Source organism: Amphiprion ocellaris, chromosome 5, assembly GCF_022539595.1.
Source record: "Amphiprion ocellaris isolate individual 3 ecotype Okinawa chromosome 5, ASM2253959v1, whole genome shotgun sequence".
Classification (NCBI taxonomy): domain Eukaryota; kingdom Metazoa; phylum Chordata; class Actinopteri; family Pomacentridae; genus Amphiprion; species Amphiprion ocellaris.
In genome coordinates this window covers 14778352-14794727 of record NC_072770.1, presented here as the reverse complement: position 1 = coordinate 14794727, position 16376 = coordinate 14778352, and the positions used below count along the sequence as shown (strand labels likewise).

Genomic DNA, 16376 nt, shown 5'->3' with positions numbered 1-16376 from the left:
CACATCAGCATAATGCACTCTGGGATTGTGGGCGATTGCGGCTGACGACAACGACGAGAGCACAGCCGGTTCACGCTGGTTCAGAGGAGACACAGCCCCCTTCTGACTCCAAACCAGGGAAGGTCTTGACATACTGCGAGTGGCTAAAGGAGTGTGAAGCCCCTCCTCTGCTTCTCCTCCTCCTCCTCTGCTCTGCTATCACAGCCGCTCCATTACTTACAATCACAGTGATTTGACAGAAATGAATTCCTCTCCTTGGGGACAAAAGTGAAGCTTGGAGAGCTATGTCCGCTCAGGGCCTCATTTCCCCCCCTCGCTGTTTCATCCAGCTGGGCACTGAGCTATAAGTTGCTAAATCAATTTCCAGACATTGGCTGAATCGCGGATATGACTGCCAAGTAAACTCCCTGATTGCAGAGGAAAAAACTCTTTCAGTTATCGCGTTCTGATGGGGGGGAAAGGAAGCAAACACACAGCGCGCGAAATATCGTACTGTTATCGCCTCCAGGTCCGATTCAGTCAAGCTGAAAATAACGAGAGCCTCCCCTGTGTGCATTACAGGTGTGCTCTTTCTCATCCCGTCCAAGAGAAACAGAAGTCGACGTCCCCAATCACTTAACATCCATCTGGGCTACATGGCACAATGCATTCATCTACAGCCATTTGTGTGGATATAGCTGTCTATAGTTGTGCTCAGTCCAACCATCTCTGCTTCCCACTGTGGACATTCTTCACTTTTGTTGTGAACATATTAACAAGCAACACAGCCGACCGTGACTCATTTCATAACGGCACCCCAGTCGATAGTTACTGTTACTTTGAAGTGGTCATAAAAGATTTGTTCGATTCATGTCTGCCAATAATTGCACCGCCCTTCAAGGACACATCGCATGCCAGCAGATACACATAACAGAGAGTACAAATCCCATAATCCAAAGTTAGTTTGTAGTAAATGGGGTCCCTTATTGAGACGTCTTCTCATGAAATCAGATTAATTACCAAATTAACACAGATTGATGTCATGGAGTGAGTGAGTGAGTGAGGCAGTGGAGCCCCGCGAATGCATTAATTTCCTGTAACACACCATTACCCACAATTGCCTCCATCAGCCCAATGACTGAGACCTCTGCAGCGGAGAAGAAAGAATGTTACAGTGCAAAGTGTACTACATGTCTCCTTTGTTGTACACTACCTGCAGTTGACTGACAAGGTCTGTCTTTGATATCTGCCATCAGCAATAATAATTCATCACAGAGGAAAGCATATTGTTTCCGTGGAGGGTTGTGAAACGCTACTCTTCCCTAACAAGAGCAGCCTATTCCCTTGTTTCTCCTGCTTCTCTCTCTCTCTCTCTTTCATTCTCATCAGAGGTAAGCTTTAATCTAAGCTGGGCAAGTGAAGGGAGAATAAGAGAGGGAGCATGCATATCTGTGGAAGAGTACTGGCTCGGCTCCGAGATGCAGTTGCCATGGTAACAGCATAGAGTAACTCTTTTTATTTTTTTTTCGCACCCAATCGTCTCTCTCTCTGTTTCTCTCGCCATAAAAGGAGCGACAGAAAAACAGAAAAACCATCCCGAACAAGGAGGGGAAGACGAGAGGCCAAAAGATGAGGCGGGAAGAAAGACAGGAGGATCAAGGACAAACGGAAAAGATAAGAAATGACAAGAGGGACGGAAATAAGCTGATGTGGCATCACGACTCAAAGGAAATGTCAAGCAGCCTTCCCTCTGGTTAGCGTTGGAGAAGCCGCACACAGGGACGGTGGGAAGGCTGAGGCAGAGATGCAGGCCGCCACTACTGCTGCTAAACTCCCTCTGCTATCTACCAGCAAACACAACCAGCTCCTGATCAGGGGACTGAGAGTGCATGGTCATCACTATTTGGCCAGCACGCCCTATAATCTCATTGTACAATCCATGGCTCTGTGATCTTAATCGCATTTGTCCATTAGCAAGCACTGAGAGTGCCATGCAGTTGAGTAATTGCATCGAGCACATTTGGAAAATAGAAGAAAAAGACGATAGCTACTGCAATTGGATACATGCTAGCTTTAGATAGTGTTGGGAACAGATAAATGCAGCCAGGCTGAAACATACACAAAAATAAAGGTATTAGTGTTTGATGATGATGATGTAGCAGAAATAATATATAGCATGCAGATGAAAGGGATATATTACAAAATAGGTACAGTGTCTGAATCCTAATTCAAGGCTGAAGTTCAAATACAGGGGCAAATCAGCATGAACAGTCCTGTTATATTTCTGCAAATCATTATCAAGTGATTGGAATGTTTGGGTGAATATGAAGCCACGTTTACTATTCCAAAGACAAAAGACATTTAAAAGTGAACAGTAATCTACAGTTATTAATTATTATCCATTTTACTATCAGCTTTTTCCTTGCACAATGGCAATTTGGGCAAATATAAGGTGTGGCGCATTGCTTTGTGATATTGTTTGCAGAAAAAACACGCACATGCAATCGACAGGATGTTAGTAGATAAAATTACACACACAGAACTCAAGCTTTCAAATACAATGGTAGATAGTAACAAGTGCAATATCTAGTAAAAAGTAAGTGATTTCAAACACAGCCCACACCTACCTCAAAGATTAGCAACGACAATCAAATGATGTCTTGCTCTTTTTCTGGTTTGACAACTCATAAAAACATGAGTCAACAAAAGTCAGCTATGACTCCCAAGAAGCATTTTGGCACAAAACATCAACCATACGCCCGAAAATTCAAATATTTGTACTGTTACGGTGAGTTATTCTTTGTACAGGGCTGACAATATTTTTACTCATTTATTGATTCATTCTGTTTTTGTCAGTTCTGTTTGGGATTCTAGGTCACTGCAATTCATCCGTCAGAGCTGTGTTTTGTTCCCACTGCCTACAGCTCTGATTCATGCTGCTGACTTGTTTCTTCCCTCCAGCATCAGAGTCTGAGAGGTAAATTAGTGCCAACCGCCGAATCAAACTGATGGAAATGTTATTTAACCAGCAGCTCTTCCCGGTTTAGAACTGCACAATACTGGCTGTAAACAGTGCTGTGAAAAAGTATTTGCCCCCCCTACAGAAATCTTCTATTTTCCATATTTGTCACACATAAATGTTTCAGATCATCAAACAAAATTTAATGAGACGAAGATAACCCATGAAAACACAAAATTCAGTTTTTAGATGATGATTTTATATTTTGAAGGAAAAATAGTGTCCAGCCCCATCTTGCCCTTTATATAAAAAAGTAGCTGCCCCCTTAGCTACCAATCCACCAAATTACCAAATTGGTTATTTCACCAGCCACACCCACATACGATTTCTGCCAGGCTTCTTGAATCTAAATATCACTCAAATAGAACCTGTCGGTCATTGTGAAGTAGCCAAAGGATCTCAAAAAGCAGCACATGAAGCCATGTTCTGAAGGGATTCAAGAACAGATGTGAAACAAAGTCATTGACATTTATCAGTCTGGAGGATTACAAAGCCATTGCTGAGGACTCCAGAGAACCACAGTGAGAGACATTATCCACAAATGGAGAAAACATGGAACAGTGGTGAACCTTCCCAGGAGTGGCCGGTCGACCAACATTTCTCCAAAAGAGAAACAACACTGTATGTGTTTGTGCATTAAGTGTTTCTTACTGTCCACATTCAGTGGCCACTGGACACCTGCTACTTTACTGGGCAACACCTCATCATGTCGTCAACAACTCCAGGGCTTCCTCCTAGAAAGCAGCGGTGCTTCTGTCTGCCCTGCTACATGTCAGTTCAAACAGTCGCTCAGCGAGAAGGATGGACGGCTCAAGGACACTGCTCTCATTCACCAGCGTCGCACATAAACACACTGCCTGTCATACACCCTGACAACAAGCGGCAACACTGATGGAAGCCTCTCAGGCATTGCCAAGAGCATTTTTGTTTTCTATTTTACCAAAGCACTTAGAGCAAAGAGAAGCAGTGTGTTTTTCTAATAGCATTCTTATAAAGACGGCATTGCAGCCTTTGCACCTCCTGAAGCTGGAGTGCCCTCTCATTACTCAGCTAAGTTTCCTGGGTGATCCTATGCCAGGGCTCGATGACAGATGAGGCCTCATTGGAATGACAGCACAACAACAACAACTACACAAAGCTTCACATTCCTGCAGTACTTCTGGAATTGCTCTGAGAGGAAAAACAAGCCACATGTCCTCTCAGCAGCTGTAGCAACAACACGTGCTTCCTCTCAGCAGACTACATATCTAATTCTAGACATCAGTCAGCTCTTAGATGTATATCAACACACAAAGTTAAAGGAGAGAGAGCAGAATTACCAAGAAGACCAGCAGAGGGTTGAGCGTAAATTGCTGCAGAGACACTCCGTCACAGTGTATCTAATGGAAGCTGACCTTTCTCATGTTGTGCCGGAGAGCACTAGTGCATACTCGAGGACAGACGCCTCACCTCTGACAGATCTGTCTGAAGATTCCAGACACTGCAGGGACTAGAGCTTTGGGTTTTTTTCCCCCCTTGAAACCTCCTCTATCTGTCCTTACTCTCGCAGCTGATACTGTGATAGATGAGCGAAAGCAGCATAGCTAAAGTGAAACCTAGCAGTTTGCGAGCAAGCTAATGGGAGTTTAGTGCAGGCAAATGAGGGCATGGGTGTGGGAGCACATGGGCGGCTGAGGAGGCATCAACATAAACCTGGAGGGCAGGGAGACACATGGTGGCAGGACGAGGCTTGTTGTCTTGTAAGTGCACTGTCAAAGCTGTGCTAAATTCTAAAAGCTACAAATATGACACATGGATCAATGCAACTTAGAAGAATTATCCTTTCAATGCCTGTTTTTGAGATATTCCCTTTTGTCTCTTATGAGTGTTCAGGCTACAGCTGCCAGAGTCCTTTCCAAAACAAGTCTTTCAGCTCCACTCACTTTATGTCTCAATGCGTAATATTTCAAACCTCAAATCTCCTCACTAAATGCAAATATTCTGATGACATTTTTCTATTAGTAATGAGCGAAAACTGCTCCGCTTTCGTCCCATCAGATGCATACAATATGTAAAGCACAAATTAATCTTTCAGATGTGTGTATTTAGATGCGGGCTCCTGCTTCATCAGTCGCTCTGCTGTGCTGTCACATTCTCAACGGCCAGTGTGTAATTGTCACGGCAGGAAACCTCCGCTGTGCTCCACTTAATGAGATACTGCCACAAATGCTGCACTTCCCAAAGCAGATTCTCCAGCACTGTGAACGGGCGAAAATTATTTCCTGTTGCTTAGAACCACAATTACAGCTGTTTTGTGGCTGTTGGTGAAGCGATGCAGACAAAAAAAAAAAACCAAACGGGTCAGTGCAGTTTGGATGAAACTGTACTCGCAGGCGTTTTTTACTGTTTAGTTTTGCGGGGTTAAGGGTAATTTGATCCCAAACAAAGATAAGCATTGTTAAATTGCTGACAGTATTAACGTATTACCTGTTGGTTTAGTGTTTGTCAGCAGGCAGACTGATGAGGTGATTCCTTTGCATACATACAAGGTTTACTATTTTCCAAACACAACACACTACTGTAACCTGCAACTCACCAGATTCTCTACAAACCGCTGTCTGTGCGGCGTTAGCTGAAGACGAGCTTGACTGTCCCACAGTTCAAGTCACGTTGCCAATAAATCCACATCTCTCGACAATTTCAAACAGGACTCGTGTGACGACCCAAACTGCTTGAAGTTTTGCCTCAGCATTGCACACACAGTCTCACCCTCATTTCGCCTTTCCCTTTGAAGAAATACACAAACACACACGCACACATGCACACACACCCTCCCACGCAACACACTCTCACTTTCCCTTTGATTTCACTTTCTGCATTAGATGGCTGTTAATTTATTTTTCTTTTTGTTCCAATGAATTAAAATTCATATTTATTGTGTGGCTTTTTTTCAATTTCATTTTTTTGTAAATAAGCCTCCAGTCTTTCTAATCTCACCTTCACTGTTTTTCACGGTACATTCTGTCCTCTCGTCATGTATATATATATTTTTATACAGAAATTAATCAACTTGCCTTTGCAATCAGTTCGACAGCAATGATTGCAGGAGCATTTGTTAATAACAGTAGCCACAATTTCAGCCACTTTCATGCACACACCTGGACGTGATGACAAGCCCATGCCTAAATAACATCTGATTTACTGTTCAAAAGTACATTTAAAAGTCATAGCAGCTGCCTCACTAGAAAAACTATTGTGGTAACATTTGAATACATATTTCAGCACTGCATAAATATACCACATTGATACACTTACATTACTCTCTGTGTGTGTATTAAATCTTTGCAGCACATCTCACCTTCTAAAAGTAAAAATGGTTTTACTATGTTAGATAAGAGTTGTGTTCACATCCATCAGAAATGTGGCAACATTAGCATTCATTCAGGGTTTAAACACGCAACACATTTCAGCCCAATATTTACTCTCCTTTTGGCCACGTTTTCGTCTCCACCAACTTCTGAAAGAAATATCTGGCACTGCAGTTGGTAAAGGCTGCACTAGCATAACTAGCCACTCTCTAACTTTGTCTATGTTTTTGTGCTAGGCAAGCAGTGTGCGATGAATTTATTCGATTTTTCAGTGAAAACCGCTAAAAACTACACTGTTGAAAGCTGGCGAGAATGAACAAAAAAAGTTTTATAATGTAGACAGTAAAGTTTTATAATATATAGTGATATCTTTTACATAAAAAAAATCAAATACTTAAATTTCTTAAAGTCATATGTATTTGTCAAAGCACAGAAATAATAACTAATTAAGGATGTAATTAATAGTTAATCAATCAAAAAAATGTACGTGTTTATCTATAGCAAGCTCTGTGTTTGCAAGAATAAAGAACAATAAGAATGCTAATGTTGATATTAAAATTGTAAAATTAATAGTTGCGTGATTTTTATTTCAGTTGTGTTTACTTTAAATTTTGATTGATGTAGTTTGGTAAGGTTTGTTTTTGTGTTTTATTTTTTATGTTTCTGTGGCTGAGAACATTGAGTGGGTTAAGCTAGCAACTGGCCACCGTGACAGAGACTTCTGTAGCGATTAGTGGCTTCTAGGCAGTGCCATATGCAGACAATCTAAAGTTCCTGTAACCACGTGGCTAATGGAATGAGGACAATTTTGTTAACTCATTTTCACAATTTCTCAAACATTAAGTGATAATATTACCAGCATTTAGATAAGAGAATTTTTTTGACATTTGCATCCTTAATTTTAACGTTAACGTAAAGCCAAACCACACGCACAAATAGATAAAAATTCACACAAAGATTTTTTTTTAAAAGGATAAAGGAGCAACCTCGACTTGATACGCATATAAAAAAGAAAGAAAGAAAGCAGAATCAGCTTTGAGGTAAACTGATTTAACATTAACATGTACTTTTTCTGTTTGTGTGTCGCATTAGCACTTTGAGATTTTTCTTAAATGAAAAGTAAATTACAAATAAAAATGGATTATTATGCTGATGATGCAACCAAGCAGCACAGCAGTTTAAATGATTGGGTGTTTGTTTGTCACTTGTAGCACACTCCACTATCAAAAGATATGATAGGCTATTTATGAGTCAAGAAGACAACACACTTTAGGGTGTGGTCTCTCAAAACATCGTTCTTCCACATATGCTTCCATATCAGTTTACATCTGGTGCATTTAGATCAAGTGAAACTCTCAAACATTCTACTGAACAATTTCCTTATCACTCCGCCAAGGACAGCCGGAGTTATGTGACGATCAGCGTACGTTTGTCTGTCTGTTTGTCCGTCTGTCTGTCTGCTAGCAACATTATTCATAAACAGACTAACGGATTTGGATGAAATCTTCAGGGAAGGTCAGAAATGACACAAGGACCAACTGATTAGATTTTGGCAGTGATGTGGTTTATAGTCTGGATCCACAGATTTGTTAAAGATTTCCGTATCATTGCAAGATAGCGACACAGCATCACTGTAGCTATGACAACAAGTAAACACTATGCCAGCTGTCTGCTGACGATCACATGATTGCGATCCTACTACAAATTGACCGTTGCGGACTTAATGGGACTTATTCATCGGAAAAGGTACAAGGAACAATTGATTAAATTGTGGGGGTGTTTCTGAGTTCATCAATTCCCGCCGCTCACTACATATTTAGGTCACATGATTCGGTATCTCTACGTAACATACACATGCATAACACACTCCTGTGCTCAGCGCAAGGTCATTTTGTTTGTGGGTACATCTCTATTAAACATTCCATGGTGCTGTGATTTCAGCCACAAATTTTTTCAACATTTCAGTTGTCGGAAATGATACAAGTTTTTATCGTTGCTAATGTTGCCGTTGTTTTGTCATTCATGTGTACTAAGAGGTGTGGCATTCTGCAGAGACAAGTGATAATTCTAAGTCGATAAGAAACCCTTTTCACATTACACACACGCATTTGCTTTCAGTTTTTTAAAACAACATTGAATGGTGCTGCTTTAATGGAACAGCATTTAATACAGATTTTATATCAGTATTTTCCAGCACACCTCTCTTGTTTAGCAGTGGTGCCAACTATCTCACAAACGCTGCAGCCCTTTCTTAATAAAACCATACCACCAAACATTAATTTATTGGAAAAACTGTATGTCTAAATTACAAAAACAGACAGATGAAGCCAGTTATATTACATATCCCATGTCTGAGAAGGACTAATGGAAATTTCAGCTTGTGTTGCTCTTTATTTATGCTTTGTGAAACTGAGTGGTGATCAGATAAATATATTTTGCCACCTCAGTTATTAAAACAGGATAATACACAGCACAGTCCTTCCTAGTTCTCCTAGACTACAACATATTTATATCACCTGTAGTCTAAGTGATTCATATATATATATGTGTGTGTGTGTGTGTGTGGTGTGTGTGTGTGTGTGTGTGTGTGTGTGTGTGTGTGTGTGTGTGTGTGTGTGTGTGTGTGTGTGTGTGTGTGTGTGTGTGTGTATGTGTATGTGTGTGTGTGTATATATATATATATATATATATATATATATATATATATATATATATATACAGTATCTCACAAAAGTGAGTCCACCCCTTGCATTTCTCCAAATATTTAATGATATCTATTCATGGGACAACACTGACGAAATGAAACTTTCATACAATGTAAAGTAGTCACCGTACAGCTTGGATAACAGTGTACATTTTATCTTCCCATCAAAATAACTAAAACACAGCCATTAATGTCTAAACTGCTGGCAACAAAAGTGAGTACACCCCTAACTGAAAATGTCCAAATTGGGCCCAAGTGTCAATATTTTGTGTGGCCACCATTATTTTCCAGCACTGCCTTCACCCTCCTGGGCATGGAGTTCACCAGAGCTTCACAGGTTGCCACTGGAATCATCTCCCACTCCTCCATGATGACATCACGGAGCTGGTGGATGTTAGAGACCTTACGCTCCTCCACCTTCCGTTTAAGGATGCCCCACAGATGCTCAATTGGGTTTAGGTCTGGAGACATGCTTGGCCAGTCCATCACCTTTACTCTCAGCTTCTCTAGCAAGGCAGTGGTCATCTTGGAGGTGTGTTTGGGGTCATTATCATGTTGAAATAATGCCCTGCGGCCCAGCTTCTTAAGGGAGGGGATCATGCTCTGCTTCAGTATGTCACAGTACATTTTGGCATTCATGCTTCCCTCAATAAACTGTAATTTTCCAGTGCCGGCAGCACTCATACAGCCCCAGACCATGACACTCCCACCACCATGCTTGACTGTAGGCAAGACACACTTGTCTTTGTACTCCTCACCTGGCTGCCGCCACACACGCTTGACACCATCTGAACCAAATAAGTTTATCTTGGTCTCATCAGACCACAGGACATGGTTCCAGTAATCCATATCCTTAGTCTGCTTGTCTTCAGCAAACTGTTTGCGGGCTTCATTGTGCATCATCTTTAGAAGAGGCTTTCTTCTGGGACGACAGCCATAGAGGCCAATTTGATGCAGTGTGTGGCGTATGGTCTGAGCACTGACAGGCTGACCCCCCCACCCCTCCAACCTCTGCAGCAATGCTGGCAGCACTCCTACGCCTATTTCCCAAAGACAACCTGTGGATTCGACGCCGAGCACGTGCACTCAACTTCTTTGGTCGACCATGGCGAGGCCTGTTCTGAGTGGAACCGGTCCTCTTAAACCGCTGGATGCTCTTGGCCACCGTGCTGCAGCTCAATTTCAGGGTGATGGCAATCTTCTTATAGCCTAAGCCATCGTTATGTAGAGCAACAATCCTTTTTCTCAGATCCTCAGAGAGTTCTTTGCCATGAGGTACCATGTTGAACTTCCAGTGACCAATGTGAGATGTGTGAGAGTGATATTACCAAATTAAACACACCTGCTCACCTTTCACACCTGAGACCTTTTAACGCTAACAAGTCACATGAAACTGGGGATGGAAAATGTGCACTTGGGCCCAATTTGGACATTTTCAGTTCAGGGTGTACTCACTTTTGTTGCCAGCAGTTTAGACATTAATGGCTGTGTTTTAGTTATTTTGATGGGAAGATAAAATGTACACTGTTATCCAAGCTGTACGGTGACTACTTTACATTGTATGAAAGTTTCATTTCGTCAGTGTTGTCCCATGAATAGATATCATTAAATATTTGGAGAAATGCAAGGGGTGGACTCACTTTTGTGAGATACTGTATATATATATAAATAAAAGTGAGATAAATAGCCAAGTCTGTTGTGAAATCCATCCCTTCAAACCAGGAAGTTGCAAGTCTTGCCTCATGATCCTGTTGTAAGCGCTGACACAATACCTGCTTTGTTTTCCACAGTGTTGCCCGGCTAGCACAAGGCTCAGATTAGTTTTCTTTTTTAGTGGAAAATTGATCTGCAGACATGGTTTCTCTAAAAAGTACTCAGCTTGGAATGAGACACCCATTTTGGTCAATTTCCAATGACTGTTTCAGCACAGCAAGCTTCTAGGGAAAAAACAGTACACATTCATCTTTTGTGATGCTTTTTTCATGCATTTTTGATGAATTCAGGGTCAATCAAAGTCCCCATTTCCTCAAGTAAAGTCAAAAATGTGACTTTTAGTCAGAGAAGATTTCCTTGCTGTGTCTGTCCTGCACAAAAGTGACAGTGAAGCTTTGCGTCAACCTGCATATGCATAGTATTATGGTAATGGTCATGCCCAACTGCATTTTGCAAGCACATGCCCTTGTAACAGAGTTTGTCAGAAAGAGCCAGCCTCTGTGGGAATAAATCCAGAGAGAGCAACACAGCCACAAGCCTCAGTTATCTACTGAAGGACACAACTAACTGCCTCCTAACACTGAGCTGCCATTTACACACACAGCAGTCACCTCGAAGGAGGTTTTTCCAATTTCCTTTCACCCTTAGAAGTCATCAAGAAGGCCATAAATCAACAGGAAAATGGTGGGTGTCAGGAGCCCTCACAGCAGGACTCATCTCTTCACAGGTCACCTTGAATTATAGTCGTGCACTTTTACTGTATTTATCCCAGGGGATCAACATGGATCACCAGGCAATACACAGGAGGCATTGTAGGGATTCCAATGAGGGAAGTCTGGAGTGTTTTTTTCAATCACACTCAATTTGGGATTCCGATTTCTGGAATTTCCTAAAACTACACTGTATTCCACATGCAGAGTCTTTAATCATTTTTCACAGACATGTTGAATTCATTTTATGTGGCCCTTTCACAGGTAAATGAATTATTGCAAGGAAGCATCTCAACTTTGCTGCACTAGAAAGATAAAAGTTACTATTTTCATCTTTGGAAAGTTTCTCTACGCCATTTCCATAATGGCAGCAGACTTACGTAAAAAAACAAACAAAAAAAAAAACCTCATCACAGCAACAGTGCAGAGTGGTCCGACGGGAACAGTTTACAAAACTTAAGAGGGTTGCTGGATGCATGCTATTTTGGCACAAATGGGCCTCCCACCAGCCTCCAGTGGCAGCACTCACTGCCAGCTGAACACATCCTGCTAGCAAGAGCAGCACTCAGCTGCTGCTGGCTTATGGGCTGCTTAAAGTGCGAGGGGGCAGAGCGACTGTGGGCCTGTCCATCAGCATGGCTGGCATGCTGCAGGTGCAGACCGTCGCCACACAAAGAGGCAGCGGCTGGAGTGCATGAGTCAGTGTGTGAGTGTTTGTTTGCTTGCCTACGTTCCTCCCCACTGTTTCTACACACACACGGACATACGCATCCTGGGCCCGAGCTTTTCCATCATCTGAGAGCAGCGCACACTCCAAAATATCTTGGCTGCAGGCCGATTCACATTTTCCATGCCAGGATGCAGAGAATGAAGCAATGGCATGGCTATCTAAGGCTCTTCCACATGCGTGCAAAATGCCGCAGTGCTCCGACAGTGTGAGGAGAGGACATACAGGAAAAAAGGGAGAGAAGACGATGTGTGCGGAGCCTCTATAGCAAATAACCAAACAGATCCATAACCAAAGAGTGTTTCACACAAACCATTGTAGCTACAGAGCCTGCAGCATCACCCACTGTCCCTGTCATGGCCCATTTGAAGCCTTGTACCCGGTGCCTATGGAGAAGGTGGAACAAGGCCATGCCATATGGTATCCTATGTGGCGAGTGCAGCACTCTGCAGGAGAGCTGAGCTGTGAAAGTAGGGATACTGTTCACTGGACTAATTAAGGTCTTTGTGATCCAGGAGATTTTCTTCATAACCAGGCCAGTGACCCTTCACCACAAAAAACCTTTGCCAGGCCACTCAAACGAGCAAAACTGCAGCCCACATTACATGCAGAACAGATGGTGACTCATGATCTTGAATGCAGATTAAGACACAGGGTCTGGAAGGAGGCGTGTTGGAGGCATCTCCATTTCTCTCTCTCTTCCTGTTTCTCCCCTGATGCCCTTTGTGATCTGATGGGCCTGGAATAATAAGCAGTTAGTGTGTTATCTGCTAACAGCTCCATTACGGCATGCAGATAAAGCCGCATAGATCTCAGCAGGTGCAACCCAGCCACAGTGCACTGCAATAACGGCAGAAGGCATCACAGTGACACGTAATTATCATGTGAGACGAGCTTTTGGGAAAAAAATGAAATCAGAACGTCAGGTCCTGAAATTAGCTCCAGTGTGCTTAGCACTGATACTAAGGCTGCACTGATAAGGCATTCACTAGATGGTGGGTGGCTGTGTTGTCATCCGGTCCAACTGGATGCCATTTACCCTCACACACACTCACACACTCACACACTCACACACACACACACACACACACACACACACACACACACACACACACACACACACACACACACACACACACACAGCCACAGATTGACTTAAGGACATGAATTCCACTTTGTATATCGTTATGTAATAAAACAAACCATGAATGAAGCTGTGAGGCAAAGTGCAATAGGTGCAATCATTTTTTAAGGGTTTACATAAGGCTTTACAAACACACATACAGCGCAAGCTATGATCATTTCCCAATTAAAAATGAAAAGATAAACGTATCTGGCAAATTTTATGTTTAAAACAATGTTAAAATCTGTGTAAAAAAAAAAACACTTGTTTCTAAACACATTATAGATAATAGAAAATAACTGCATGAAATGAGAAAAAAAACTGTAAATTATGTAGCACTGAAATACGAAGTTTGGCTATTGAACAATTTTTCATCATTTTTGTAGTCTGGAGGAACACTTTGCATGATCTCTACCCCTAACACTATAACATTATACAAACATAGCAGATTAGCATCAGTGTTTCTCCCACTTACGATGTATAATACAACCTACAATTTGCTGGCTAGCTTTGCCTTCATCCATGTTCCTTGAATGCTAGATTTTGCAGAGCAGCTCAGTCTCCTCATTCGCATTTCCAAAGAAAGGCGACATGAAGAAGAGGAAGACTGATTTTGTGAAACGCCTCGCTATCGAAGAGCCGAGGACCAACACTGACACAACACAAGTTCCTTCAGAGACAACTGAGATTGAAGGATAAGAAGCTTAATGAAGAATGAAGCTGGCTATGTTGTATTTATCTTCCCATTTCACCAACATTATCAACCCAACATGACCACCAATGCCACACTAACTCTACTAAGTTTTGTAAATGGGATTGTGCATGGTGTAGCCTTGCATCATTTCCATTGTATTGACCACATTGCCTGAGATGAATCGCTGGAAAATGCACAGCAAACTCTTACGTAATCGTTTATGTGGGTTGATACAAATGTGGCAATGAATTGTATGAAAACAGGGATTCCACATTCGTGGGTAATGGCAAATATAGACCGAGAGATGCCTCACCTTCCCAGGACGGCGTCAAATTAATATATCACCAAAAAATGTTTAGCTTGACATGTAACGTTAGAATTAACAAACCTTCCAGCCACACTGGCAAGTAGCTTTTGAGAAGGTTTTGTAAAAATACAAAAAAATGATGTTACAGGAGTAACATTCTCAATTTATGACACATGTAAAATGATCTGTTTATGAGTTTCATGAAATGATATTTAAAGATGTATTTTTACATTTATTAGTATAATCATTGTGAGCAAACATAGTGGAGGTTGCAAGATTTGGCTGACATGAGTCATTTTGAGCAGACAAAGAACAGAAACGACTGAAACAACATAAATACATTATTTTGAAGGAATCAGTAATGCCCCATTATGTGGCTATTAGCTGCTAATCCTGCATTATTCCCAAAAATTGACTTCGAAAACAATAACAAAAGACGAGGAAAGTTAAAAAATCCTCACTTGTGAGAAGCAGTCAAGATGCAAATGTTTGGCAGTTTTTGCTTGATGAACGCCTGAAAGAATTAATCGATTAGCAAAATTGTCACTTAGTTCATTTTGTCCTGCAGCAGGGAAACAGTTCTTGTTGTGTACTGACAAGTAGCTTTTGAAAGGGTTTCGTTAAAAAAAAAAAAGATGTTACCAGAGCAACAGCCATAAAGTGGGGAAAATCCTCTGTATCTATAGTGCACACTGGGATTTTATACTTAAACTGTTTGGTTAAAACAAACTTAGGCCCTCTAGGCTGGTGTGAAAGCGGTCAATCGAACCCTGCTGCAGGCCAAACAAACAAAGCAGGATGGCCTCAGAAAGCGTGTCTTGACTCTGATGCTGTTGGTTTGCTTTCACCAACATGCTTAAGTCCAATTAAGCAGCAGGCTGAAGCATCTATTTCTCAGTACTTTGTGGTACTTGAAAACCAAGAAAGGCTGCACCAAACCTGTGATTTGTTCTGGTTTCACCACGACTAGCAAATATTGCTTTTTTTCCCCACAATTTTAAAACGTAATTTTACATTTGTGGTGATTTTTTTTAAATCATTTAAATTTGGCTAGGTGGTTAGTAACACCCTTTTTTCTTGGGCAACAAATTCAGAACACGTATTTATTGCCGCTTTACACAAAGTTGTAGCAGATTTTTAAATATATAATTTTAACTGCAAACTCATCAGATGTGCAAAGTGTTTTCCAAAGTTTTCAAGCACAGATGTTTCGCATTTAATTTCCAGATCTTTCATGGAAATTTTACTGTCAGCAGACAAACGATAGAGAGCTGCACTGAATCAGTAAACTAAAAATTAATAATTACAGCAAAGTGGCTACTCAATGTCTGAAAATTTCACAAAAGCAAACAAACAGGGGCCAGGCTATTCTTGTTTGTGTTCATGAAAATTAATCCTAAGGCTCAGTGAACTGTGAAATCACTACAAACTATGACTGCACTCGAAAGATAAGACCTTTACAGTTTGAATCGGGCTGCATTTAGTGAAACGTTCTCCGTATCAACAACATCTCCACGCTCCACCTGCTCTGCTGGGAGCCCAGCCGTGGTGGCTGTTAGATCATTCGTATGTTTTTTTATTTTGTCTTTTTGAAGATTTTTACGATCATTCATTACAGATATTATTTATGATCAGCATTCTCCTGCAATAGCCAATCAGTGTGTTTACAGTCAGTGACTTCTATGTAGTAGTTTCCATTGGTGCAAAGTCTACCACTCATAGTAAATATGGGGGACAAAAGATGCAAAAGCTACATGTAATCCAGTTTTACTGCTTACAATCATCAGCTTCACTGTCAAAGACACTATCAGAGCTGGATTAAACAGTTTCCAGTGTCAACAGGACTTCCTACTACTGCTGTTTTACACTGAAAAACATTAAACTGCAAAGCAAGGTGTTGCTAAAGTCTAATAACTTAGGGATCGCCATCTTAAAACACTTAAGATATACCAAAACAGACAGATTCTATAAATTTATGGGGCTTTTGCATCCATCTCTCTCTGTGTTGTCTTTAAATCTTCTAAACTGTCCTGAACAATCAGAATGATGGTTA

At 41.3% G+C, this 16376-nt stretch overlaps 1 protein-coding gene across 12 annotated transcripts in view; it reads right to left on the bottom strand.

Moving 5' to 3' along the window:
* LOC111562651 (protein 4.1-like) overlaps positions 1 to 16376 on the bottom strand; it is a 93116-nt gene that overhangs the window by 44185 nt on the left and 32555 nt on the right. Inside the window, exon 1 of one of the 12 annotated variants that reach the window (XM_035943987.2) lies at positions 5574 to 5719. The exons of the other annotated variants lie outside the window; for them this stretch is intronic. The gene's annotated coding sequence lies outside the window, so the exon portion shown is untranslated. Of the gene's footprint in view, positions 1 to 5573; positions 5720 to 16376 lie in introns of those variants that run through there. 12 annotated transcript variants of the gene reach the window in all.